This window comes from Sciurus vulgaris, assembly GCF_902686455.1.
Source record: "Sciurus vulgaris genome assembly, chromosome: 7".
Taxonomy (NCBI): domain Eukaryota; kingdom Metazoa; phylum Chordata; class Mammalia; order Rodentia; family Sciuridae; genus Sciurus; species Sciurus vulgaris.
In genome coordinates this window covers 68,182,256-68,209,772 of record NC_136467.1, presented here as the reverse complement: position 1 = coordinate 68,209,772, position 27,517 = coordinate 68,182,256, and the positions used below count along the sequence as shown (strand labels likewise).

General features: G+C 35.2%; 1 protein-coding gene across 1 annotated transcript in view; it reads left to right on the top strand.

Moving 5' to 3' along the window:
- Positions 1-1,696: 1,696 nt before the first annotated feature.
- The window catches only part of FUT9 (fucosyltransferase 9), a 187,677-nt gene continuing 161,856 nt past the window's right edge, over positions 1,697-27,517 (top strand). Inside the window, exon 1 of the mRNA XM_079147134.1 lies at positions 1,697-1,712. The gene's annotated coding sequence lies outside the window, so the exon portion shown is untranslated. The remainder of the gene's footprint in view (positions 1,713-27,517) is intronic.

The window sequence follows — 27,517 nt, the reverse complement described above, 5'->3', positions numbered from 1 at the left end:
TCTTCTAGAGACTAAGATCCTTCAGGCGTTTATAACATTGTCTCTTTAGTAAATGGAAGATTACTTCAATTTTTTTTTTTTTTTTTCTTTTTTAAAGCAACCTCACATTAGAGAAACCAAACAAAATTAGAACCTCTTTCCTTCTTGGTTCTGACAAGGAATAAGAGCTCACTTTATGAGTTGAGGGGAGTTTTACTAGACTTCTTTTTCCAGTCATATCTTTCACACAGTAACGAACTTGCTCTCTGCCAACCCCCAACTACCACGAGAATATTATGAAACAAAATTATGATTCATTGAAATCAGTCAATAATACTCCGATTTTTTTTTTTTTTTTTTTTTTATGTTTACCGAATGTTTGAATTCATTCCCTCAATCTTGAGAGTGTACCGGGCACTGAATATAGTATCTATAAGCATTCCAGTCTTTGTAGTTTCTGAATATACAAGACTGATTTACAATCCAAAAGAGTAAACAAAAATTCACAATAGGAAAGCCCGGCCAATCCAAGGAAAATGTTGGGGGTGAAATCGAAAGCTCTGCAATGAAGAGATGGGGAAATATTACCATTAAATGTGCTAAATCGAGGTTTTTTGTTTGTTTGTTTGTTTTTTGTTTTTTGTTTTTAAACATATATATACGTTCGGTAAAGGAAGGAAGAGAACCAAGACAAGAGGTAATGGACTGTAGCTGTGCCCTTCACAGTTACAACCTTTCTAGATCGCTGAGTACACGGTTCAAGGTAATAAGGTCCAAAGATCCTCCCCACCGCCCCCCACCCCCACCCCGGACTAGCTGGTCAACCCAGGCAGCAAACAAACACCGCCACCCTTGCCCTGGCAGCAGCTCCAAGGGGCAGGAGAAGGTTGCCTGCATCTAGCTCCCTGCTGGCGCCTTCTGGTCGGACAGCCGGTGCCAAAGAGCGCCCAGGGAAACAAATAGCAATGGGGAACTACACAGATGTCATGGATGCACATGTACGATTACGATCTGACCGGAAAGGGGAAAGAGGGAGGCTGACAGCCCGAAATCTTGGTCTGGAAGCCGCTGCAATGGAGCTGGTGGTGGTGTGTGCGCGCACAGGTGCCACAGGCCGGTGGCGCGGAGAGCTATCGCGTTAGCCTGCCGAGCTCAACACCCTCACCAGAGTGTTGAAGCCCTAGCTGCAGCCGAGCCTGGGCAACCCCCAGATAGAGCTATAAGAGGAAGAGCCCAAGGAAAGGGCGCGAAGGGAGACGCAGGGTATGTGGGGGGCGGGGGAGAGACCCATCGCCTCATCCTGTTTCTCCATCCTGAGCTCATCTGGTGGGAACCTTTGCTGGGCTCTTGTGCGTCTCCTTGCCCCCTCCCAGCTCTGAGTGATCATCTCCCCCTTTCCCCTCGCTCATCCCCCTCCCTCCGTTTCTTCCCTCCCTCCCTACCGCGTGCCTCCTCCCCTCCCCCTCGCCTCCCTCCTCTCCAGCGGCAGTAGCAGTAGCCGCTTCAGCGGAGACGGAGATGGGCAGAGAGCGCGCGAGGCGCAGCAGCTCCAGATCCACGGCTCTCCCCGCCCTCAGTTCCTTGCGCCCCCGCCGCCGCTGTCGCTGCCTTGGTGTCCCCCGACTCCAGTCCCGCTCCTAGGACAGCGCCGCCACCGCCGCCCGGCCCTGCCTGCAGCCTGCGCAGCGCAACCCTCGCGTGCGCCCCGGATGGCGCTTTCCCCCCCAGGACTGGTGAGTAACCAGGAGAGCTCAGGGTGTCAGATGTCAAGGCTTGGCCGGAGAGAACGTCTTTAGATTTGAGAGGCAACCCAAACCACCTGCTGTGATTCTCCAACCTCCAGGTAGAGGGTCTCCTGAGGGGTCTGCTTCGTGGTCCCTGAGGGGATGTTTGGTTTCAACTCCACCTGCCGGCAACCTGAACCCTTTCCCTCCCAGGGACAGCTGCTCCCATGTCCTAGTCCCACCTCACCTTCCAGCTCCTGAGCTTCCACACTAACAGTGGGTGGCCCCGACCCTAGCGTCACTCCGAACAGGGTCATCCCTGCCCTCACTGTCCCCGTGTCTTCCCCTTTAATTCCCCCTTCTGTCAGCGCCCAAACGCCCTCATGTGCCACCCCTCACTCGTTCTGGTGCTGAGAATTCTCTGCAAAGTCCGCCCCTAACCCACCTTCCTTCAATGGGTCCAGAGCCCCACTGTCCCGCCGTATTCCTCCTGAGAATGAAAGGTCCTCTCAGTAAATTCTGACCTCATTCCCTCCACACGTTGCTGTCTCTCCAGCTTTTCTGACAGTCACCTCAGGACTGACACTGACACACCGCGATCCTGGCTTCTGTTACAGTTACTGTGTTTCTCAGCACCTGGGCTGTTTAGGGAATGATCAAGCACGAAAAAGGAAAGACAAGAATAACAAACCTTTTGGGACTAAACTTTTTGTTATTGTTGTTTTAAAGCGCACAACTATTCACATGGCATAGATTCGTTCTACTCTGAAATTTCAGCTGAGTATAAGGAACAATCTTATTTTAACTGTTTCTCCAGAAGGGGTCTTTTCAGACTGGGAACAGAGCACCTGACTGGGCGGTGAATCGCCTTCAGCAACAATACTATTAAAAGCTCAGCAACTCTAGAGGATAAGAAGCTTTTTTCTTGAAGGAGAAGGGGGCGGCATCAAACGTACCCTTTAAAATCTTCTTTGAAATAGCAAAAGCCAAAGCCCTTATTTTTCTTTAGGTTTAGTGGCTAAGAGGGGAATATAGCAGGATTAGAAAACATTGTACCAAAGGGGCTCCTGCACTATCTGTGCGCTTCCTGTGTTGTGTAGCATCTTATCCAGACAATATTTCCATGGAAGTTTTCTTAAGGTAGCAGCTCTTTCTTATGAGATCACGTTTACTGTTTTAGTATTTCTAGTTGATTTGAGAAAAAAATAGGCAGTTGCTCAATGAATGAATATGACCAAGGGGGTTGAGGGAATGAGTGAGCAAGAGGGGAGATAATTTAAATACTAAGATTTGTATTCCATATTCTTCATGCATTTAAATCTTAAAAAGAAACTAACTCACTAGGAACTTATGTGTTTTTTAAGTTATGAAATGTATTAATTTCAACATTACATTTTATTCTTTGAACACTTGTTCATAGATCTTATGTTCCTAGAGTATTCAGAAATAAATGTTAGAAACTTTGAAAGGTGCCCTGTTTAAGTTTGTGATATGTGAGTATAATTTCTTGGCTTTACTATACATAAATTCATGGAATAAGAATTAAATTGCCTTTCTGATTCTTGTAGTTGGTGGAGAGAAGATGTATGCTTCTTCACCTTAAAGGAACAAGTCTCTGCCTATACAAGAAATAAGAAAGTTGAGCAATTATCTTGAGAATTTGTTTAGTGAGGGATGCCTTAAAATCTCACCTTCTCTAATGTCAGGAATTTTTATTTTTGTCTTGTTTTAACTCCAACTATATTGGACATTTTATTTCTCTTTTCTTGTGTAGACACAGACAGAATGCAGTGACAAGTGGGGGTTTTAAGTAAGTATGGGCAACTGCATTGAAAGTCGGGGGGTCTACAAATAATGACTTTATTGTAAGTTTTTAAAATTTGGAAATTTTGGTTGATTACATTTCATGATTGAGTAAGAGGAACATTCAAAACTACATATTCAAAATTGCAATTATTGAAGATTCTCACCATGCCATGTGGATAGTTAAGTTAGGAGCCGAAACAAAAGATCATTTTAATTTATTCTCTAAATACATTAACCCTTCAAGTGACAATGGAGTGATTACTATGCACATTTTGCCCAACAGTAATGAGTCTATATTGGAAAAGGAATGTCCCAACTGAACAAAAGGGAAAGCAAGAGTAATGCTGATAGAGCAATTATTACTCATAATTGTGCTAATGATAAGTTCAAGGCAGTGTATTCTAAAATAATTCTAATTAATGTCAAAATGTTGAAGTGGTCTCAGTATTATATATGAAAATGAAAATTAGCATGCCATTAATTATAGCAGGAGTTTCTTTTAAGAATACTTGTTGAGTTGGAGCTTAAGATGTCTGAATTTAATATCATTGTCACTAATACAGCTATGCAAAACACAAGAGGAGATTGGTATACCAGTAATGGAATGGCATATCTTTGAGCACCATTTAGCTCTATCTTTTGATGCTCATAATTATTTGCCCCCCCCATGATAGGTTTAAATTAAATGTTTGCACTGGTAAAAATAAATTGAAATTGTGGAAATGAAATATATTACTCCATCAACAAGTTGCTAGTAGTTGAATGTTCTATGTGCAGCAATTTTTTCCCAGATGTGTGGTGGAGAGAGAAGGGCTGAAATAGAGAAAGTAGCAGGAAGGCAGACAGAAAGGGGAAGATTAAAACTTATGAATACTTGCTTAAATTCTTTAATCAATGAAGTTAACTAAATATGAGTTCCATTATTTTGATTCTGGAAACAACAACTGTTTCCAACTTGAATTTTAAGAAATGCCTTATTAATTACAATAAAAATGCAACTCCTTTGCTTATGAAGTCATTCATTGATTTTATTCAGTACAATTTGCTGAGGATAACAGGCACAGTATTTCCTATAATCTCATTTTCTGATGAACTAAATAAAATTCTAGACAAAATTAAAAACAAAGCTTTGTAAGAAGCACAGCACACATACTCATACCTATCATGGAATTAGATAAGTAATCTAATGTTTTATGAGGGCAAACTGATTTAGTCAAATAATAATGACATAAAATATTTTCATAGATTAATGTATATTTTTCATATCACCTTATTGATGGTGGATGTATTATTTCATTTTATAGATATTTGCATTTTTATTTAAAAATTCACAAGAGTATCTTTATTTTGATATGTAAATTTCATGAATTCCCTATAGCTCTCAAATTGCACTGGTAAGTATCAAATCATTACATAAAATCATAATGGTTGCTTTCTATCTTCATTCTGCAAAGGAATATTTAGCAAAATGCATTTTCAAAGAGCAAGTATGCAAAATGAATATTTCAAAACTAACCTGAATCCAACCAAAGTTTTACAACAATGCTATCAAAGTGATATGCTCATAAGTCAATTTTGATAAACCATTCAAACTCTGTGATTTCATATGTGACTTCATAAAATAACTTATTTAGCTGCAGATGGAATGTGTGACATTCTTAATAGAAGCATCTCAGAATTTAGGCATTGATTACAGAATATACAGAACATTCCATAATCATCATTTTACTAAAGACTTGCCCAAGTTTCTTAAGTAGTTAATAGAAACAATTAGAATCTAGGTCTTCTTACTTCATGCTGAATCCATCTTTCATTAAATAAAAACCAGCTCTTCCTTATTTTATTTTAGGAAAGTAATATGAAATAAGTCAGTTTTAGTATTAGAGAAAATGGAAAATAAAATGAAATAAAAGGTCTGTGCTTCTTCAGGAACCATCTCAATGCTTAGTCTTAATACCATGATAGTGGAAGGTAAACAGTCTTTTGTTCACTGTTTCTCACCTTCAGGTTGAAGCTTGGGAAATTGCACTATAACTGGTCTTACTAAAAAATCTTTTAATATATTTACATAGATTTCATCATAAAATTCTTGCTCATACTGTTCAGTTTCTTTCATAGTAATAGTATGCTATGACTGCTTCCATTTTTACTTGTATATATACTTGATTGAAAATGTTTCTAAAATTTGATATTGGTTTCTATAAGCAAATAGTGTAAATGAACATCTAATTTTATATATTGTCATCTCTATGCTTAATCTTTATGTCATCACAGAGAAAGTTTATGCATCCAAATGTTTTATTTATTTATTTATTTATTTATTTTTGTATCTGTAGCCTGTGAATAGCTTAGGTAGTCAGGGAAGATAAATTTTACAAAGTTTCAAGTCCAGAATAGAAAACTATGATACATTTAACTTTCTTCACTGATGGCTAGAGGGATCAATGGCACTGAATGACTTAATCAATGAGGAATTGTCATCATTACTGGGTAAAACTTTCATATGTATTCTTGATGGTGGTGGCTTATCAGTATCACTAAGTCTAGGAAGAATAACATGGTGATTTTTGTGGATAACTCACAATTATATCATCTGGACCAACACTGCATTATCTCAGTGTAGCTGGATTGATGGAAGTTAGGGGACTCTATGATTTTGGACTGCTCTGTATTTGGCCCAAAAGATGTGGAGGAAATCTGTGTTATGTTTTCCTTGTTGAAGAAATTGGTCTTTTTTCAATCTATGCTGTGAGCTTATCTGAAAGGAAAACTGCATCTCTGTCTATTTCATTAAAAAGCATATGTTTCTGTGGCTTCCTAAATTAATGCCAACTCCAACAAAACTTTCTGACTCTTTGGGAACCAACCATCATGTATATTAGTATGAACTAATATATATATAATCCTATACTATGAACTTAATATGTGATTAGACCATAAAGTGATTTATCTAAAGAAAATGTGACTACATAATTTCAACATAGGTTTGAAATGTTAAGCTTATCTGTTAAGAAACCTAAATCTTTAAGAAACTCTCACAGGAAGTATACAAAAAGAGGAGAGACTACACACAATGTATGTATTGTACCTCCAATAGTTAAAAGTTAGCAAACTACTTTAAGGAAATACTACTGAAACATAAATTGGTAACTGAAAAAAATGTCTCTATCTTACTCTGATAATGAACATTTGTTGAACAGTTTACAGCTGAATGACAAAAAAGAAAGATGATATATAGCTGGGATGATAAAACATATACTCAGGAAGAAATTGTTTTGGGATGATATAATGCCACATTTCAGTAAGTATCACATGCCATCTAATTTAGAACATGACTGGACACAGTCATGAAAAATTTATGATACTCTCATTGTTACAAAGTAATGGCCTAAAACAACTTCTGTAGGTACTCAAATGGTGTTACAGGAAAGGCTTGTCAAACACAGAAAGAAAATGATTCATTTATTTCCATTGTTGGTTTACCAAGAAAAAAAGATATTTGGATTTTACATAAATGGAAAAATATAATTCCTAAGTTGTTGTCTTTGTTTTATTAGTTTTTCACTACTGTTTTTACTACATTCATTGTGTCAAGAAAGTGACTGAGTTAGATGAAGTGATATAATTGGAAAACATCAGGGAAATATAAGGACACTTTTGATATGAGATGAGCCAGGAGACCTAGGGCTGTTAGTTATAGTGGTTGACACTGCCCTGATTTGTAGTAAGGCTACTGAGCTTTATAATAGGCAAGTCCTGTTCACTTCCAAAAACCATGAAAGGACTAAGGTTAGTTTAACCCACCAAGTATAGTATGAATAATGAACTCCAGTTGTTGTTTTGAAAGGACTACATGAAGGCTATCAATTAAAGGTTGTCAATCTAACTTGAAGGTTGTCAATCTAACTTGTATCATTTGTTCACAATATAGCATGGTGTCATTTGTCTGCCTCCACTTAGCAGTAGTTACAGAATTGGGGGTATAAAAGGCACCCAAAGTGTTCACAGGTATTTTACATGGGAAAGGGAGAAATTGGGACCATTCTTTGTTATTTCCACTAAATTTCATGCTGTGATGAAGGGCAATATAGATCAAATCATGGACAGAGATATCTGGTAGAAAATAGCAGATCTAGTAGACAGTTAAATTTAAGACCCTTGGAACAGTTTGCAAATTTCTCTTTAATTTCAAGCTGAGATACCACTGAAGAGCCAAGTGGACTGTAAGCTTGAACGTAACTATTTCTATTTGATAAGTAAGATTTCTAGGACCCTTTCTCAACTTGTTAGTCATTGACTCTGATGTCACCCACCCCCAAATGAAATATCAGGCCAGGGACAGGCCACTATGGGTCAGGAGTTCAATTTTGACAAGAGTAGCAGGCTAATAGCTGCTTTTCCATAGAAGTGTACCTGGTAGGGATGAAGTCTATGTGTTAGTGAGGTGACCATTTCAAAACCCTAACCCATTTCAAAACCCTTCACCCTAAGTGAAGGCTATTCCCTTCTCCACAGGCTGCATTCTGCAAAATCATTACTCATAGAGATTTGTTGCTCACGGGTTACTTAAGGATATGAGGGCCCCAAAGTAGAGAGAAGGCTGCAGCTTGATGGACAAATTACAGCTGCATGTTTCCATCTTCATTTAAAAGATACTGAATTGGGGGATTAACCAATACAAGGCTCCAAGTAGAATTTCCAAGTGAGACATATTCTCTCCAATACCTAATATCAATACCAAAAGGTTTCAATAAAGAGTTGAGAATCATTATTTTAAGTTGAGAATAAATAGGCAGAATGTTTTCTTTGACTGCTGGACAAATCTTCCTATATAGTCTCCAGAAACTTGACTAGCAAAGCATGATTTTCTCAGGGTTTATTAACCACTTTATTTGGCAGAACTATGGCAATAACACAGCCAAATCTATTGCAAGGAAAGTTTCTCATTGCTCATCAATAGACCATCATCTATATAGTTAAAGCTTTACATTTTTAAAAAGCAAGATTGTGGAGGTTCTCATGCTAACCCAGTATTACTGATGGAAAGTGGCAGAGTAATTTAGGTACGCTTGGTGGCAGGTAACTTGTAATGTCTGAGAGAGTTAATATAAATGTGTTTTGGAGGTCATGTCATGTGAATGTGACTTGGTCTTTGTCCTCATGAGTCAGTGTATAGGAAAGAAAAACGAAAAGAGAAGAAAGCCTGGGCATTTGTCAAAGATGGAATTCCAGGAGTTTAATCTTTGCAATGAATTCAGTTACATAAACAGCTGGGACTCTGGGACCAACAGCTGGATTCAGTTGATGGTAATCCATTCTAAGCTTATAGCTCTCACTAGTCTATTCACTGGCAGTATAGAGCTGTTGTCTAAGATTCTGCATCTCTTCTGACACATGTTCTCTTCAAGCCTGTGGTTCTCTTTTTCCCCCTGGGTTTTTAAATGGTTTCTGTTGGACCATCTGTGAAGAAAGGGGGAAGAAACCTAGAAAGTGATTTATACATCCTATTAGCACTTTTCCCAATTGTGACCATCTTAGAATAAGTATGTAACACCTTAATTCCTACTATAAAATCATATATTGAAACATCAATAGTATATTTAATTGGCCCAAAAGATTTCATCCACAAGATGATGGTAGCTTGCCTTTCCTACTAAAAACCTTGCTTAAACCCCATTACCTGAATCTGAAGGTCTTTTTATTTCTACACATACAGGTTAAAAGGTGACTTGGGCATCTAAACCCAACACATAGTAAAAGTTCAATTACCTCATCTCCCTGAAATTCTTCCTTGTACATGGATAGGTGCACCTATATTTTGGTACTATGAGGAATGAGAATACCTTGACCTTATTAATGTCTCTCTTTAAATCAGCCCGAGGTCACAGTTGAAGGGCAGAGAGGAATCAACAGCAGGGAAAAACACAGCCTTCATGGGTACTGTCAGTTTCAAGTGATATGACAGTGGCTCATGGTGTAACCAAATTGACTTCAGATATTTTTGACTCACTCAATACTGTATACTAAAGCACAGCTCTTACATCTGACACTTATTATTTCATCTTCAGGAATCCCTCAACTAAAAAAACACAGCTATAGCTGTTCTTGCTAGAGTATACAATTTGCTACCAGATATAGTCTTGGTTCACACGGTGGTGGTGACGTTCATTAAGAAACCTGTCTTAATTTGAAGCAATAGCTGCTTCATTGTCTAAATAATATTTCTTAAGTCAACATCAGGGAAAAGGAAGGTTTTCTGTATAGTGCTAATGACCTAAAAATTTTATCTGGACTTCTTTGGCTTCTTTTTCATTTTTCAATAAGTTAACTTTATCTGAATTCTAAATCCAATTCAGGATAGTCAGAGCTCAAATACTAATCCACGCCTTATCCACAGTGTCCCACAGTTTTTCTGTCTCAGGAAAATCTCCCCAAGAGGACTAAAGCTTTTAATGGCAAGGTCCCATCTAAAAAGTCTCTGAAAAATCTTATTTTCACTTCCAAGTGCATCTAAGTTTGCCATGATAGATAAAGGAAACATTTAGCCATAACACAATCCATCACCTACCATATTCCCTCAATAAGAAATTTGTTTCATGACTCCTTTTTCCCTGCTATGAACCAGTCCAGATCTTGTGACTTTTGTGGTAAATTCCCTTTCACACTGGATGTACGTGAACATCTCTCTAAACAGTGAAAGGAGGGGGAAATTTCTATCTATCCAAAAAAAACCTTAGTATTAGTTGCTACAATGCTGGTGGTGTGAGACTGGCCTGCAGCTTGGCAAGGACATCCTCCCACTTAGAGGAGAATTAGCAACATTAAGGACAGCATTCTGGCATCTGTATTGCACTTATTTCCAATCAAATAGCATGGAATAAACTTCTTGAGTTATTATCATTAACAGGCAAAAAACAAAAAGTCTTTATGGCCAGTGTATATCACTATTTATAGTCATAGCATTTGGCTAACTTGTTTCCTACTGATTTCTGTAGACTTCCCTCAAATTCCATGATAGGACCTACAAAACCCTCATCATTCCTCTTTCAGAAAGTGATATCTCTGCCAGCATTTCATTCTCATCACTAACATTATCAAAATCTTTAAAACTTCTGAGATGTGTTCCTGCTTGTGGTTAACAGGAGAACCAGCCACAGATTCATGGATTCTGGTAGAAGACTTTAGACTCCTAGGTCAGAGAAGGACAATTTATTCACAACAATAGCAATACCGAGAGTATCAACATTTTCATACTGGTTCCCTAAGTCCCAGTTTCTGCCAGGCAATGAAGTGCACTGGAGGATACTTCCTACACCCTGCAAGAAAGGCACCCTGACTTAAGGAACGCAAATATTTTATAATGGACAGTAAGCATGTCTCTCTTTGTTCCAGAAGGAGATGCTATTTCTATCTTCCAAGCCTCTTTGCTTTACAAATATTTTCTAAAATACTTCAAAACAAAAGCAGTCAGTGACTCTTTCATAAGATGTACAGAAATATGAAAAGCCCCATGAGACATTGTCCCCAAATGATGACAAAAGAATACAGTAAGTGCTTGGTTTAGCAGGCTCCTTATCTATGGTATGCTGAATGTTCATCCTTATCACTTTCTAATGAAGGAATGCTTGGAACATGTGATACCCGAGACCGATAAATTTCACACTAAGATAGAAACCAAGAAGGGAGTTTTTAGAGCAATATATTGTATTTAAAGTGTTTTGTTAAACTGTTAGCTACTCCTGATTATATGTTATGGCATAGAGCAGATTAATTAATTGAGAATATTTTGTCTATAAGTAAAAATTTGAGCCTAAATCACAGAATAAAAGAAATGTACAATTTTGTATAATTATAATAGATTTAAAAATTGATAAGCAAGAATATGGTATCCCCCAAGTCTTTAATACTTCTTTAGTGCTTTGAAAGGTGCCCCACGTTTTCCAAATACTCAAAGGGAAAATGTTAAATGAAGCAAAAATGTTCAATGTTATTTTACCTTATTAACTTTAGATTGTTTCTTCAAGGATAATCATAGCTGTCATCTTTTGTAATAAGCATCTCCTATACTCTGGACTGGGAAACAAGGCCTTTTTCTGTATTGGCATGATGCCCAGGCTTATCTGTACCAAATTATCACTTTACAACATGACATTGGCCATATATATATGTTTTGCCCTCTGGATTACTCTGAAACTAAACCTCACTACTTATTAATCTTCATGTTTCGGTGTTCCATTTCCCAACTAAAGGATAGTGAGTATTCAATAAATATTTGTAGGGATAAACTGAAAGTGACAATGTTCATTAACATTGAAGTTGCTTTCAGATATTTTAGAAAATTATGTCCCATGAGAAATAATTGACTAAAGTATGTGCAGAATATTTGAACAGGAATAATCTACTGGAGTTCTTAATGACCATTGGCTTGGTTATTATAATCACTTAAGTATCCAAATTCTGATGTTCTTTCCTAGTTCAGGAAAACACAGAGAAAACTTAAGGTTAAGGTTTTACATAGTTTATGTGCAATCAGAAATTGAGGGGAGAATCACAAAATTAAAATGTAACATTTGTTCAATCATCAAAAGGTTAGAGATTAGTGATTTATATTATCCAGGACTTACTTCTATTCTAAGCCTAAGCCTAAGTTAGAAATTCCATAGAGTCTTACCTTTTCCCTCCATCAAAAGGGAAACTGATGATAAATACAATTCTCTTTCACCTTTTTATCCTTTTGCACAGGTTTTCTCTTTTAGTTTCTTTTTCATAGTGTTTTTCCCCTATCATGTTCAAATGCCTACTGTTCATACCTGCCTCTGTAGTTTCTGTTACCACTCCACCTTGATCATTATTGTTGTTGTCACTATTGATGCCAACCTGAAAGTCTTGGAGTATTTCTCTCCCATTTTTCTCCGACATACCCCTTTCTCCTGACTCTCATTGCTTACTCATATTCCAACAACATAAATTACTAAGAGCTACTCCCTTTCTTGCTATGCAGTGTACTTGAAGGGTCAAATGGAAAAATGGAACTTTGGACTTTCTGGTTCTTATCTTTTTTTTTTTTTTTTTTTTTTTTTTTTTTTATGGCTAATCAGGGACTGGCCCTAGCCTCACTTGAATTGAAGGCTATGCTTTTCTGATTTAGTTCCAGAGATGTTTTGGAAAGCTAAGAATTCTAAATTTTTGGATTTTGATTAATAAAACAATTTTTTACCATTTAATAGGTCTTTGGAAACAGTTTTTCCCTTATATTATCTTGTTACTTTAATAACAACACTAACAAATAGATACTTCAGAATTTATGAAGTATGTGTATGTGTATTATTTAGGACAATAAAGAGGTTGAAGTCAATCCGATAGAAAACAGATACATTTTCCTGGAAAGCATGGAGGGTCAGGAAATGACTATTTTATTTGGAGCATGACAATGGCAATGTATGCAAACGGTTGTAAAAACAAAGATACTAGAAAATAAGAGAAGATAGAGGGAACAGTAGGCAGAGCAATAGGTTATAGAATGATAAAGACAAAAATTTACCTGTATTATAGTAGGGTCCCATTAAAACACTGCACTATATATAAAAAAACATAGATCTGTAACCAGGTACAACTGCATTCTGATTCTCATGTAATTATCACTAGCTGAAAGAGTAAAGTCAAGTGTATTAGTACCTTTAAGACTACTATTCCCATTGTGTAAAATTTTGATTATTGCAAATATATAATTAGATAATATGTAGAAATTCCTTTCCTAAAATACTGAGTGTGGTTATAAATTCTCAGTCAATAAATGTCAGGTTTTCTCTATATTTGATCATTTGAAAAGACATGATCATTTCAATTTATTTTAAATGAAATGAGATAATTAGCAAGTTATAATTAGATAATCCAATTAGATAATTAGTAACTCTTGGGTCACTAAGAAAACTTGGACTTTTGGGACTATTATATAGTAATGCAGGAAGTAGCATGTAATGAACATTCAGGACATAATTAGAATCATATTTTTCAACAAAATTAAGTAGACATTCAAAGAATAAGTGTTCTAATTTAATTATTATTATCACTGTATATAAAACTTTTCCACCAGCATTAAATTCATGAACTAAAGGAGATCATCTTTCACTTAGGATGCACAATGTTAAAAAGAATGTAAATCCAACCCTAACAATATGAAGAAGCCAGATGAACAACCAGAACATAACTCTTTTTGAATCCACTGGAAAGTTGAGTTCAGCATACTTACAAATGTCTAGAATTCCAGGAAGATGTAGGTCCTTCCCTGGAAAAATGGGTCATAGAGTTTGTGTATATGTGGCTGAGGACAAAAGCTGACTCAAGAGATGATCTAGAAGTTCAAAGTATCAGATAGATTAGAAAACTATAATTACATATGTTAAAATGCATGAACAAATGGAGAATTTTAGCAGGAAAAATGAATCTGCGAGAAAGTGTCAAATGAAGATATGGGGAAAGAAAATGTTATCACAGCTCACAAATACCTTCAATGTCCTTATTAGTATACTCAACATCTTTGAGAAAGGAATCAGTTAACTTGGAGGTGGGTCATCAGATATAAGCCTTAACACACACACACACACGCACGCACATGCACACACACAAACATAAGGAGACAAAGAGTAAAGAAAAACAAACGACAACCAAAAAGAACATAACATCTAAGAATTCTGGAACAATATCAAATGGACTATTATACATGGAATTAAAGTTCTAAAGAAGAGCCTCTCTTTGTACAAACCAGAAGAAGTATTTAAAGTGATGGGGGAAACTTTCTTTACATAAATAGGAAATGGGCTAGAGTTTTTTCCAAGAAAAAAAAAAACGAATGAACACCATGCCATCACAGGTCCAGGGAGTCAAGAAACCTCCAAACAAGATAACTAATGATAATACAGAAACCACACACACACACACACACACACACACACACAAGTCATATTCAAAAGGTGTAAAATCAAAAGTAAAAGAGAGTCTTCAGTGCAGCAAAAACTGTACTATATGTTTTAAAAAATTATCCGTGGGATAGAAAAAAGGTAACAGGCAGGAAATTGGATCCTCATGAAGACTGAAGAACTCCAGGAATGGTAAAAATAAAGGCAAAGATAAAAGGCTTTTTAAAAAGGTTATTCCAAAGCTGGGAGTGTACCTCAGTGATTGAGTGTTTTCCTAGTACATGTGAAGCCCTGGTTTGATCCCCAACACTGCAATAAAAACCAAATAAACAAATTATAAAAGCAGAAATATTTTAAATGTTAATGCTCTAAATAATATCTTTTTTGTCTAAAAGTAAAAAAGTCACATATTAAGGACTTGCTACATACATCAAAGTAAAATGTATGTCAATGACACCTCAAATTTGGAATAGGACTATTGGAAATATATTGTAAATTTCTTATACATGACAGAAAGTGGCATAACATTACTTGTGTTTAAACTGCGATGAATCATTTACATATATTAGAAATTTATATCAACGAAAAACATCTTCAAAAAGGTGTAAGTAAAATGCCAGTGAGAAAATGATATCATAAAGAAAAGCCCATTTCAACACTAAGAAGAAAAAGAAGAGATAGAAGCAAAGAAAACAGCTAGCAAGATGGTAGATCTAAATCTGGCCACTTCAACAATTATAATAACTATAAGTGGCCTAAAGAGTTAAATTCAAACCAGAAATTGCTGGAATGAATAAAAAATATCAAGGCCAGCTATATGCTGTTTACAGAAAAGAAACAATTTGGGGAAGAGGAAACCTGAAAGTAAAAGTATAAAAATATCATATGCTATTTTAACTCTAGTAAAAATTGAGGAAAAGGGATTTTGTTGATATAAATTAAGTAAACTTTAGAACAAATGATATTACTAGCAACAAAGAATGATATAGCATGATCACTATATAAGTGATATATACAAGTGGATAAATTTGCCAATGAGATGACAATCCTAAATGTATGTGCAGCTAACAATAAAGTTTCAGAATTCAAGAAGCAAATTCAATTAAAATGAGATCAAATTGATCTAATCAAATTAAAAGGCAAATATACAAGTACGTCTGAAGATTTCAGAATTCTTTCTGTAATTAATAGAACAAGTAGAAATTAGTACATATATAGAAGGCCTCAACAGTGTCATTAATCAGTTTGACATAATTAATAATTTTAAAGAATATATAACCAAATAATTGCAGAATATGGGAGAAAGTACTCACAAATACATATATGATAAAAGATTGCCATGCAGAAAAAAGAACCATCACAGTTATCAAAATCAGATAACCTAATAAACTTCAAAAGATTTGAACAATAACTTCAACAATGGAGACATATACTTCAACAATGGCAAAAAAAAATATGAAAAAAATGGTCAACACTAAGTCATTAGGAAAGTCAAGGCAAATTAAAATCAGAGTGATATACTATGATACACATATTAGAATAGAAAACAAAACCAAAACAAATGAAAACATTTGAGCTTACCAAGTAGGGGTAAATATGTGGAGCATTTGGATCATCTTTACATTACTAGAGGGAGTGAAAATGATACTGCTGTTTTCCATTTTGGAAAATAGGCTCGTTGTTTCTTGTAAAATTAAAAATTTAAGTACATATGATCCAGAAATACCATTTCTAGGTGTTTACCCAAGTAAAATGAATGTATTTGTCTACATAAAATCGTATAATGAATGTCTGAGGTCATACATGTCATGAACTGGAAACAATCTAATGTTAATCACCTGTTAAATAAATAATGAACTGATATATTCATACAGTGGCATACTACTTAGAAATGAAAAAGAATGAACTACTTGCCTGACACAAATCTCACTCAAAAGGCTATGCATTATACATTATGTTTGTATGACATTTTGAAAAAATGAGAACTTAGGACAGAAAAATAGCTCAGTGACTTTCAGGGGTGAGGGATAGAAAGTAAATATTGACTTCAAAGTAGCAAGATGAAAATTTCAGGGGTGATGGAACTATTCTGTAACTACATGCATGATGGCAGTTTACAGGCTTTGTCAAAATTCATAGAACAAGGCACCAAAATATAATTGATTTTCTGTTCATAAATCATGCCTCAATAAACCTGATATTTTTAATAAGCACCAATGAATGAATGGAAGAAGTCCCATTAGGTAGGTCTACATATATTAGCCACTTTCTAACACTACCTAAAATAGACATGATTATTTCCCTATTTTTAATTATTGTTATTTGAACATTTGAGTAAAAACAAATTAGTGCAAATAACATTTTTTTCATTATTCTAGAGTACTGACATTATTTCATTTAATATTTATAACAATGTTGAAGAATGGAATCTTTAGCATGATTAAGAGATAAGAAAACTATAATTTACAGGAATTAAACAGCTTACTGGAACTATTAAGTATGGCAGCCAGACTACAAGTCATATGCAGAAGCAACATACCTTTATGCAGAGTTAGGGTGTCTGCCCCCCAAGTTTATTACCCATTGCAGCAAATTAGCATAGGAAGACATTATTTGTGATTGTCTTCCCCATCACCTGCACACTGATTCTTTAATAGATGGTAATATATCTATAGATGGTCTCATAGAATATTAATACCCTGGTAACTAATGGGAAAGTGTTACCTTGATACACCCCATCTAGGATTTGCCAAAATTTTAATTAAGTGATTGTAGTTTTTGAAGAATTGACTATTTGTCTAAGGTAATTGAAGCAAAATTTAAAAACTTCCATTTAAAGCTTTTTTCTTTTCTTTCCAGTAGTTTATTTCTTATTATATTTTAGAAAAGTTTTGATTTTACAAAACGGGATAGGTAGAAATTCTTAAAATATTATAATACATTTCATAATTAGTTGGAGAACAACAGATCCTTCAGGTATTCAAAATAACTAAACAAAATAAGACAAATGCAACAGATCTGTACCAAACTCAGTTTTCAATTCTTTTTTTAGATATTCTAAATTTGAGATCTGTGCACCAGAATTGCATTGTTCTCACCTTTTCCAGAACTGACTGCACTGAATTATGCTTTACATCAAGTTTCAGTCTACACTGAGCCATCTGGAACAGATTGTTGCATTTGAAATGAGAATGTAATGGAAAAACCAGTTCAGTATACTCTAAGATGTCCTTTTATTATAATCTGTAAGAGAAATGTTCTTCATACTTTGTTTTCCAGACAAGTCATACATATTTTAACTACTGATCATACTGAATGAACAACTCATTTTTAATAGCTGCTAGGAAGCTCAAATTACATTTCTGACCCTATTGACTACAGAGCAACTAGGCAGGCATTTTTAAATGATATGATGTAATTTATAAACATTCTTGCTTATTTATATATTTCCAAACCTATTTGGGCAGTAATTCTTTCCCTCATAATGCACTTAAAAATATTAGCAAAGTAAGGGGAACTACAAGGAAAGATGATGGGCATTAAGGAAGGAGGAGGAAAAGGAAGAAATATGCTTGCATATTGTCTTTTAAATATCTGAGTAAATCTAGAGCATATTCTTTCTCTAAATTCTACTCTCTTGGACACATAGTTGAAAACACACTTTGAAAAAATATAATTTTGGAAATTTTAAAGTTAAAAACAAATGTAGTGGAAAGCAGTGTGGAGATTCCTAAGAAAACTTGGAATGGACCCACCTTCTGACCCAGTTATCCCACTCCTCGGTTTATACCCAAAGGACCTAAAATCAGCAAACTACAGTAACACAACCACATCAATATTTATAGCAGCTCAGTTCACAATAGCTAGATTGTGTAACCAACCTAGGTGCCCTTCAGATGAATGGATAAAGAAACTCTGATATATATACACAATGGAATACTATTCAGCCATAAAGAAGAATAATATTATGGCATTTGCAAATAAATGGATGGAATTGGAGAATATCATGCTAAGTGAAATAAGCCAAGTCCAAAAAACCAAAGGCCAAATATTTTCCCTGATAAATGGAAAATGATATATAATGGGGGAGGTGGGGAATGAGAGAATAATGGGGGAACTTTAGAATATGTAGACGAAATGAGAGGGAGGGGGGTATGAAGAATGGTGGAATGAGACAGACATCATTACCCTATGCACATGTATGATTGCATGAATGGTATGAATCTACATCGTGTACAACCATAGAAACGATATTATGTACCACATTTGTGTACAATGAATCAAAATGTAGTCTGTAAAAAATTAAAAGCTAAATAAAAATAATAAAACAAATGTAGTAATGGAAAATTTGATATAATTTTCTATACATGAAAGTAGGTAGTAAAATTTACCTGGTAAAACTTGAGGTCACTGCAATATTATATGTGTTCATGTAGTCCCATAGTGTTTCAGGTTCCCGATGTAAGCCAGAGCCTGTTTGTAGGCAGGTTGTGTAACCAGAGAGATAACAGCAACCTACTGAGATAATATGCTTTTATACCTAATGGCAACCTGAGGAGTAGATGAACAGTACATATTATTAGAGCAATTGTAGAAAAACTTCAGGCCAGATTTGTATCCTGTTCAACTCGGCATGACGATTTTTTGATTCAGAGAAAGAAGTTTCTATGCTTCTAGCCAAGAAAAAAAAAAAAAAAAAAAGCCTATTAAGAGCAATTACATGTGGTTTTCAGCTCTCTAAATGGGAGCTGAAATTCTGTATAATTAATTACACCTTATTCAGGGAAAAAAATGAGAAGTTTAAAAGCATTCTACCATTCTTGTAGTAGAAGTAAGAAAAATATTAGAAGCTCATATGTTAGTAGTAGTTTCATAAACATTGCTTGGCTTTGTTATAAGATTTTGAATATATCATACTGTATTTCACTGAATAAAAAGTGCTTGTAGCACCTTTTTGGTTATGTGTCCTAAGTCTAAGACTCACTGAGAACTTTTAGATCACCATTTGTAGCTGCTAAACAGTTGGTGAAAATAGGAGCAAATAGGAGCATTCTTCTGGCTGCTGAAACAGTGCCACCTCTGAAATGGGGCATAGCAATCATATAATAATATTGTCTATTAAGGGACATGATTTCTTGTTCAATTGAACCAGCAATGTCCAGAACACATACAAGTGACAATTAATTACATAGCCTGGAAATTGTCTCAATCCCTGAGAACTGTCCAAGGTCAATTTTCCTTCATCTGATAATTATTCTTCTGAAGCACACAAAAAGTTTATTGACATAGAGCAAGCGTATAAATAACACATATTAGAACATTTATTTTTCAAAGCAAACAACTAAACAGAAAACCGATCTACTTTCTTAACTTTGTCTTTTGATACACCAAAATATAAACTCACATGTATACACTCAAATGCACAAAATTATCCACACTTATGAACATACAAATTCAAACTACCAAACATTAAAGAACAAATATGCTCACATGAAAATGTTGAAGTGCACCTATGAAATTACATGCAAATAAACCCCTGTAAAGGTATATGCAAAGGTGACTCTTAACAATTAAACATTCATATAAGCATCTAGTTTACTTTAATACTCTAAACTGATGAAAAAAAATAATCACTATACAGAACTGGATAATCAGGCTAGTCCGACTCTGTGGCACTTTTTTGTGCTGAATTCACATTTCTAAGTTCTTGATTCTGTGGATTCTTTCTATCTCTTGGCCTATTCCTCTAGTACATCAGCCCTCTTCATGAACTAGGCACAGGAGCAGATTCCGTCTCTTACAACTTGGAAAGCAGTAGAACTAAATCATCATTATAAATAGTAGTGGAGTATATCATCATTATAAATGTTATTAAAAGATAATTGCATATGACATTATAGATAGACACTATTAAGCCCTAATACTAATTTGGTCCCTGTTTTACCTAGGAAATAATATCCAACATGAAATCAAACCTGCAGAGCAAAATGACAGAAAAAATAAATAATAAATCAATATCTAAATGGACTATAAACTATAATTCATGTAAGAAACTGTCCAAGGTCAATTTCCCTTCAACATCCCTTTCATAATGTTCTTACTATATTTTCTTGAATTACTGTCTTTGTTCAATAAACATCTATTAATCTGTGAACAGTTCAGTTTGAGATAAATGATCTAGATTAGCAAATGAATCAACTGGTGTGAATTAATTTGAGATGCAACAGAACAGAATAGTTCTTTATTAGACACATTAATATATGGGTAATTTAGTTCTGTGTTTAAAAACTACCACCTATATCCTTACATCCAGAATTACTCCTCTCTGGACCCCAACTTTGCCCTAGCAATGAGCCCAGTGTACTTGCTTAATAAGTACAATGGAAGCAAAATTCTTAACTGGATGTGAAGAAAGAAAAAAATTGCCATGATTTCTCTTGCTTTATCAACTTTGAAGCTTACAAGAAAGATCTGTTTTGCAGCAACTGCCCTATTACTCTCAAAGCAGAAGAATGAGATAGATGAATTAGGAACTAGAAGGTACCAGTGGCTTGGCTAACAGGAGATAAGCAAATGACTTAAGTAAGAGGACTTAGGCAAATGAGGAACACTTTTCTAAAAGCTGTAATCAGAGATGGATGAATAACTATCAATTCAATTAACTTACATGAGGTCACAGTGTTACAAAAGATAAGAATTATTCATTGGAAAATGGTGTAGCTGTCTTGTCTAATAAATTATTGCCTTTCCAGAATACCATACTGCACAATACATTTAAGATGGGGAAGGAAGAAAAGGAGGGAGGGAGAGAAGGAAGAGGAGAGATCCTATTTACTTATGACTATTATTGAGTTTCTATTATTGCCATGACAAAAAGTACATGAACACTTTAAAAACATGTAGTCTTGTCTCTCCAGTTTCTTTTCTTGGATCAGTAAATGTCACTTGGTGTTTATGCATGAAGATTCATGCTCTACTCATCTTATCTCCACCTCCTTTGCCACTTATAACCTTATTTTCCCTTTTACCTTATTTGGTTTCCTCTTATTCCTTAATCCATATATATCTCATGCTTCCAATACATTTAGTTTCTTCCATTTTAAGAGATTACTTCGGAAATATAGGAGCTCACAGTTTTTCAGACTAATGTGACATTTACTCAGGTAAACTTCAAAAGTTTCCCTAATCTTAGCAGTAATTATATGAAAATTCAGGTCTAACATATGTGAATGAATGCTTTCAGTTTTAAATTTCTTTTATGTGATTTGATCCAGAACAATTACACTTCAGAATAGATAATTTATCTATGTACTAAATAGCTAATATAAAACATTATTTTCACCAAGATGTCCTTTTAAAATAATATTTTCCTTAATCTTTAAATGTACTGAGCAGATTTGCATGCTGCAAGAGAAAAATTATGTAGACTGTGTATCTCCGAAATTTTGTACAATAATTAGATAAAACCTAGAACAAAGTTAATCTGATACATTGAATTTATCCATGGGTTATGATCATGATTGTGCTAAATGATTAAATATTATGTGATTCACATGAATGCCTGTCAATAGAATTTCTTAGCCAAACTAACTTTTGGGATTTTTTTCTTCCCATTTTGTCAGTGTGGCCATTAGTGAAAGCTCCCTCTACTTCTATGTGTAATTAATCATGCTTGTTATTAACAAAAGCATAATATAAAGAAATGCTTCTTCCTTCCAGAACCTTAAGTTCTCTATCATTATTTCATTCATAAAACTTGAGTCCCAGCTTAACCATCCTTGTGTGATTTGTCTATAATATGGGAAATTGTGAAGGGTATAAGAGAAAAGCAAAACACCTTTAATCCATCCTGGTAATTATTGTAGTCCTTTCTGCTTTTTCATGAAATGTGTTTAAGCAAATCTTGGTGGTTGCATTTCTTAAACTTCAATATCCATATAAATCACCTGAAGATACTGTTAAAATGCAGATTTTATTCATTAAGTCTGGGGTGGGACATGGATTTCTGGTAAACTTTCACGCGAATTCTTCCTCTATGAACTACATTGAGTAACAGTGATCTATAAAACTACAAAAGTAGAAAACTAGATGGTCTAGTTCCATAGTTCTTAACTAGGAGCCTGTCAATCTCCAGGCATTTATCCAGAGGTTTTAAGATTCCATGAGTCCCAAGAAGTAAAATGAAAAATTTTGTGAACATAGATTTTTTTCTGGAGAGTAAAGTTCATAGTTATTAGATCACATAAGAGGCTTATGACCTAATTAAGTAGCTACTGATTCAATTCATTGCATTTTGAGATGAGTAAACGGACATCCAGGGAGGCAAAGTTATCAGCCAGGTTTATAGAGTTAGTTACAAAGCTCATACTTACATCTAGATTCCTGGTGCCCAATCTGGGAGCTTGAAAATGTACTGCATTGCCACTCAAGTTTTGATTAGAGAGAAGGAAATTTAATAGTACAGTATATGAATGAAATACTGAAGGAATAAATAAACAAGTGAATATAAACACATTTATGTAAATGAGTCTTTTGAGGGAAAAGCTGAAGAATATTTGGCCTAGACTGTTTCAAAAACTAATGGGGTCAAAGATATTAAATGTCTTTGATGTGGAAGAAGCTGGGGAACAAGTGCAAACACTGGAAAGAGGAAAGTAGAGGCAATGAAGGCAAAATCTAAAGGCAATCCTGGGGCTTACAGACCGCTTCACTAGCATGCCCAAGACTATGGGTTTAATCCCCAGCATAACAAAAAATTTAAAAAGGATGAACTCTTCAAACTCTCTTTATTTATTTGGATAAAATTGTGCAAATGCTCAATCATTAGTAATTAGCATGAAAAATTATTCAAGGTTAAGAAAGAAAAAAAATTTCTCTCCTGAGAAATGTACTCACAAGAAATACCAAGTTTTCATTCACCACTTACGCCTGATTGTGAAAACAAAATGGCAGTCGCACAGGTTCTTAAAGAATTATTCCAGTGATGGGTGGGGTAAAGGAGACAGCAGCTCATAATACTGATGAACCGTACACATAAATACTGACCAAAACTTTAAGCTAGGCTATGTTTCTAAAAGTATTAGACATTTCTAGGCAGTGAAGCTGATTAGAACCTACTGGAGATGTCTAAAATAAACACCTAAGATGCCCATACTCACTACAGATGTGTCCTACCTTGAACATACCACAGTGGTTCAAAGCATTACCAAAGGTGAAGGGACCCTAAGCAAGATGCTGAATATGTCAATAGATATCCTTAGGTGCAAAACACGCATGATTTGTAATCATAAGGTCTTTTTTCTTTTTTTAAAGGTGTGGTTTACATTTGGTTTCCAATTATGGAATCAAATCAAAAGAGAAGTAATTGTTTTCAGAAAGGAGATGCAGAAAGTTTGCAAATATTCATCACAGAGGATTCCTGTCATATCTGGGTCAGATGAATTCACTGCTGTCTTGGAATCTAAGGCATAAGTAATATGAGAAAATTTAGGATATCTCAGGCCTTTGCTAGTAGAATATCTGGCTAAGAAGGTAAATCCCAAATCACTTTTTCATTCTTCCTCTTTGGCTTTTCCTCTAAAGCTAAAATAAATTTGGAAAAAATGTTGGAGAGTATATGGAAAATATTAGGTAACTCCTTTTTTAGATTTGTTGTATATAAATTAAAAGGTGTTTTAAAGAATTCAGAAGAGGTTTGGCATCAATTCTCATCGAGGATGATAGCTGGGAATAAAAGATGTCCAATATGTTTTCCACCTACTTCTAGAGATCTATTTAAATGAAGTTCTGACTATGTCCTATCAATTCTTCAAAATCTGTCATTGGGTTTTAATGGATCTCAGGATAGTGTTTGAATGCTTGAAATGGCTTTGAAATCTTTGTTATCTGTTTCTTGTTTAGATTCCCGATCTCATTCCACTGGTCCTGGTTCTACTCTTTTTTTAAAAAAAAAATTAAAAAAAATATATAAATATTTATAATATATATATAAACTTATAATATATATTATAAACATTTATAATATATATAAATGTTATATATATATATATATTAGTTGGCAATGAACCTTTATTTATTTATTTATTTATTTATTTTTTATATGCAGTACTGAGAATTATATTCAGTGCCTTGCATGTGCCAGGCAAGTGCTCTGCCACTGAGCCACAACCCAGCCCCTGGTTCACACTTTAAGCTTTAGTAATACTGACCAGAAAGGTCTTTGCACCATCTGAATGAAAATGTTTCTCTTTGTTGACTTATGCTTTCCTTCTACATGGAACACCCTTTCAGACTAGTTAGATAACCAAGAACTCAGGTGTTACTTTTTCCAAGAAACCTTCCCCAAACCAACAACCTAGAATAATTATTCCTCACATCCATCCTTCATTATTTTTGTCTTAGTGCTTACTTGTATTAGTCTAAAATTATGTTAGTGTGGGTGTCTTTCCCTCTATATTGTATAGTCTCTATGACAAAAACAAAGTTTTTCATCTTTCAAAGTATCCTTGTAGGTAAGGACACATGGTAGGTGCTCTTGAAATGTTTACTTAGTGAACTGAACACTATTAAATTATACATACCATTAGTGGATAATAAGGCAAAAGAGTCTACCTAGTGCCAGTTTTATGAATTGCAGTCGTGAGATGGGAAGAACTTCAAAGTCCTCAGGCTATGTTTGTGGAGGGGACCACTCCTCCTTCAATAACAGTCATGTCCATGCTTATTCTCCACTACCCATGGGCGGCCCACCAATTCTTAAAAATGCCTGAAAGTCACTGTATCACTGAGTCTATCACTCTCTTCTAATTTTGTACCATGTGTCTTTTTCCCTCATTTTCCCTTTTTCCATTTCTTGAACTAGACACGTTTTTCTCCACCACAGGTCTGTGCATGTAGTTTATTCCCTGCCTGGTTTGCTCTCCATTTATCCAGGCCTCAACTCAAGAATCCCCTCCTCCTATCAAAGGCTGCTCCAATCATCTTCTCAAAATTAGCCAAACCACTTCTCCACTAGTTTCTATTTTATGATCCTGGTTTGTTTCTTTCATAATACTTACACCATCTGAAAATTTCTCTTGCTGCTCCTGTTTTTCCCTGCTGGAAGGGAAGCTATGTGAGGACAGAGTCCTTATCTGTTTTGCTCTTTACTATGTCTCTCTCACTTAAAACAGTCCAAGCATGTAACAAGTGATTAATAAGTATGCATACACCTTATGAGTTGAATAATATGTTTTCTTCACATAGTGGATGTTTAAAAGTAAAATAGTATTTATTTTAAAAGTAGGTGAGAAGACCATACCTCTCAGACTCAATTCAAGCCATTTTTTGGTTTCATTCCTTCTCTTGTTTGCTTGCCTTTCTGCTTTCTCTCCTTCTTTCCTTCAAGTATTTATTAGATTATTATTGTATGCTAAGTGCCAGTGACATACATCATGCTAAGTAGTTACCTAATCTGAAGTTAAATATTTACATTTCTGACTTGTCCTGAATGTTGCATGCTGTCTTGTTATGCAGGGATTAGACATGATCTGTCCTTCTTGTCCAGTGCCTAACAAGAGTGTCAGTGCATAATTATTTAAATGGTGCATCTGCTTAAGGACCACAGAGAAGAACATAACATATATTATTTGAGAAACAGGAAAAATTTGAGATACTGAAACATATTCTGTTTGAGACACTGAAAGGTACCATGAAGGACTATGATAAACTGGTTTATTTTCCACCAACACAATAATGCAGTCATGTGGTCCAAAAAGAGAACGCATAATAGTAGCCTATTAGCTACTGTTTCACCAGCAAAAATGCACAGAAGTGTAAAATCATGACCTGTTCTTAGAACTACACGTGTTAAATTTCCTTGGAGAATAAAGTTGGAAATACAGAAGAAAAGTAAGTGGTAGGAGGTAAGGGTCAGAGCACAAAACACCTGAAGTGATTTTGAGCAATTGAGCCTAAATTTCATTTTGTAGTTGATGCCTCTGATTTTGCAGGATCCTAGGAAAGGTATTAGAGAAAGTACACCTGGATACAGTAGTAAAAATGAAAGAGATGAGGAAGATAAGAATAATTGTGTGGATGAAGGGAGATGAGAATAGTAGTGTGAATGAAGGGAGTCTATCTAGCATATACCTATATTTGAAGTGGTGTATTAGAACTTGAGTGATAAAATATGAAATTGGAAGGCCAAGGAATAATCTGGGGTGATCCCTGGGACTCAGTGTGGCAACATTCACCAATATACTGGAAGGGGAGCAGATGTATTGTGGGTAATGTTCCAGAAGTTCTTGTACTTGAATTTTATTTCTTTTATTTGTGTTTGTAGTATATAAATGATTTAATGGGAGGGTGGGCGAGGAACAGGAGTAGATCTATCAAAATTCTGGGACCCCAGTGTTTGTTTGTCTGTGAATGCCTGCCCTTCTTCCCCGACAATCAGTTGCCCAGTCTCCTAGTCCTTTAGCTTCTTTCCTACTTTGCTAGTATACCTCTCCTGACCTTTTCCCTTTTCTTACCCACATCACCAAACACAGCATTGTAAGTAATATCTACATGTCAGTATCTTCACCACCTAGTAGACTAGAAGGAAAGGAGTTCATGTGCACTCTGAAGCAGCCAGCAGAATGCCTGACACACAAAAAATATTTTATGTAATGAATTCTCGTTTAAGTTTTCTAACACCAAGAAAATCACGGGTGGAGGATATCGTATTACTCTTAATTCTTCCCTATTGTGCTTACTAGAGTATATTATTTGTAATCTATATGTAAATTACATAAACCTCACATAAATAATTCAAAATTAATATAATCATTTACTATTCCCTGAATGTAAACAGACTTCTAACTGTATTAAGGTGAATTATTTTCTGTGTGGATTTCCTTCCAAAGCCTTGTTTCTTTATAGCAAAATAATGGCAGAACTACAGATACTGGTAGTGTGGCTTGGTAGAAATGTACTGAGCTGATTGATCCTGCCATTTAACTGACCAACTCTGAGATAGTCTTGAGAGAAGATTCATTTAACTATTTGGACACTACTTTTCTCATTCATAAAAGTACATTTCTAAGGGCATTTACAGTTCCTAAATCCTAA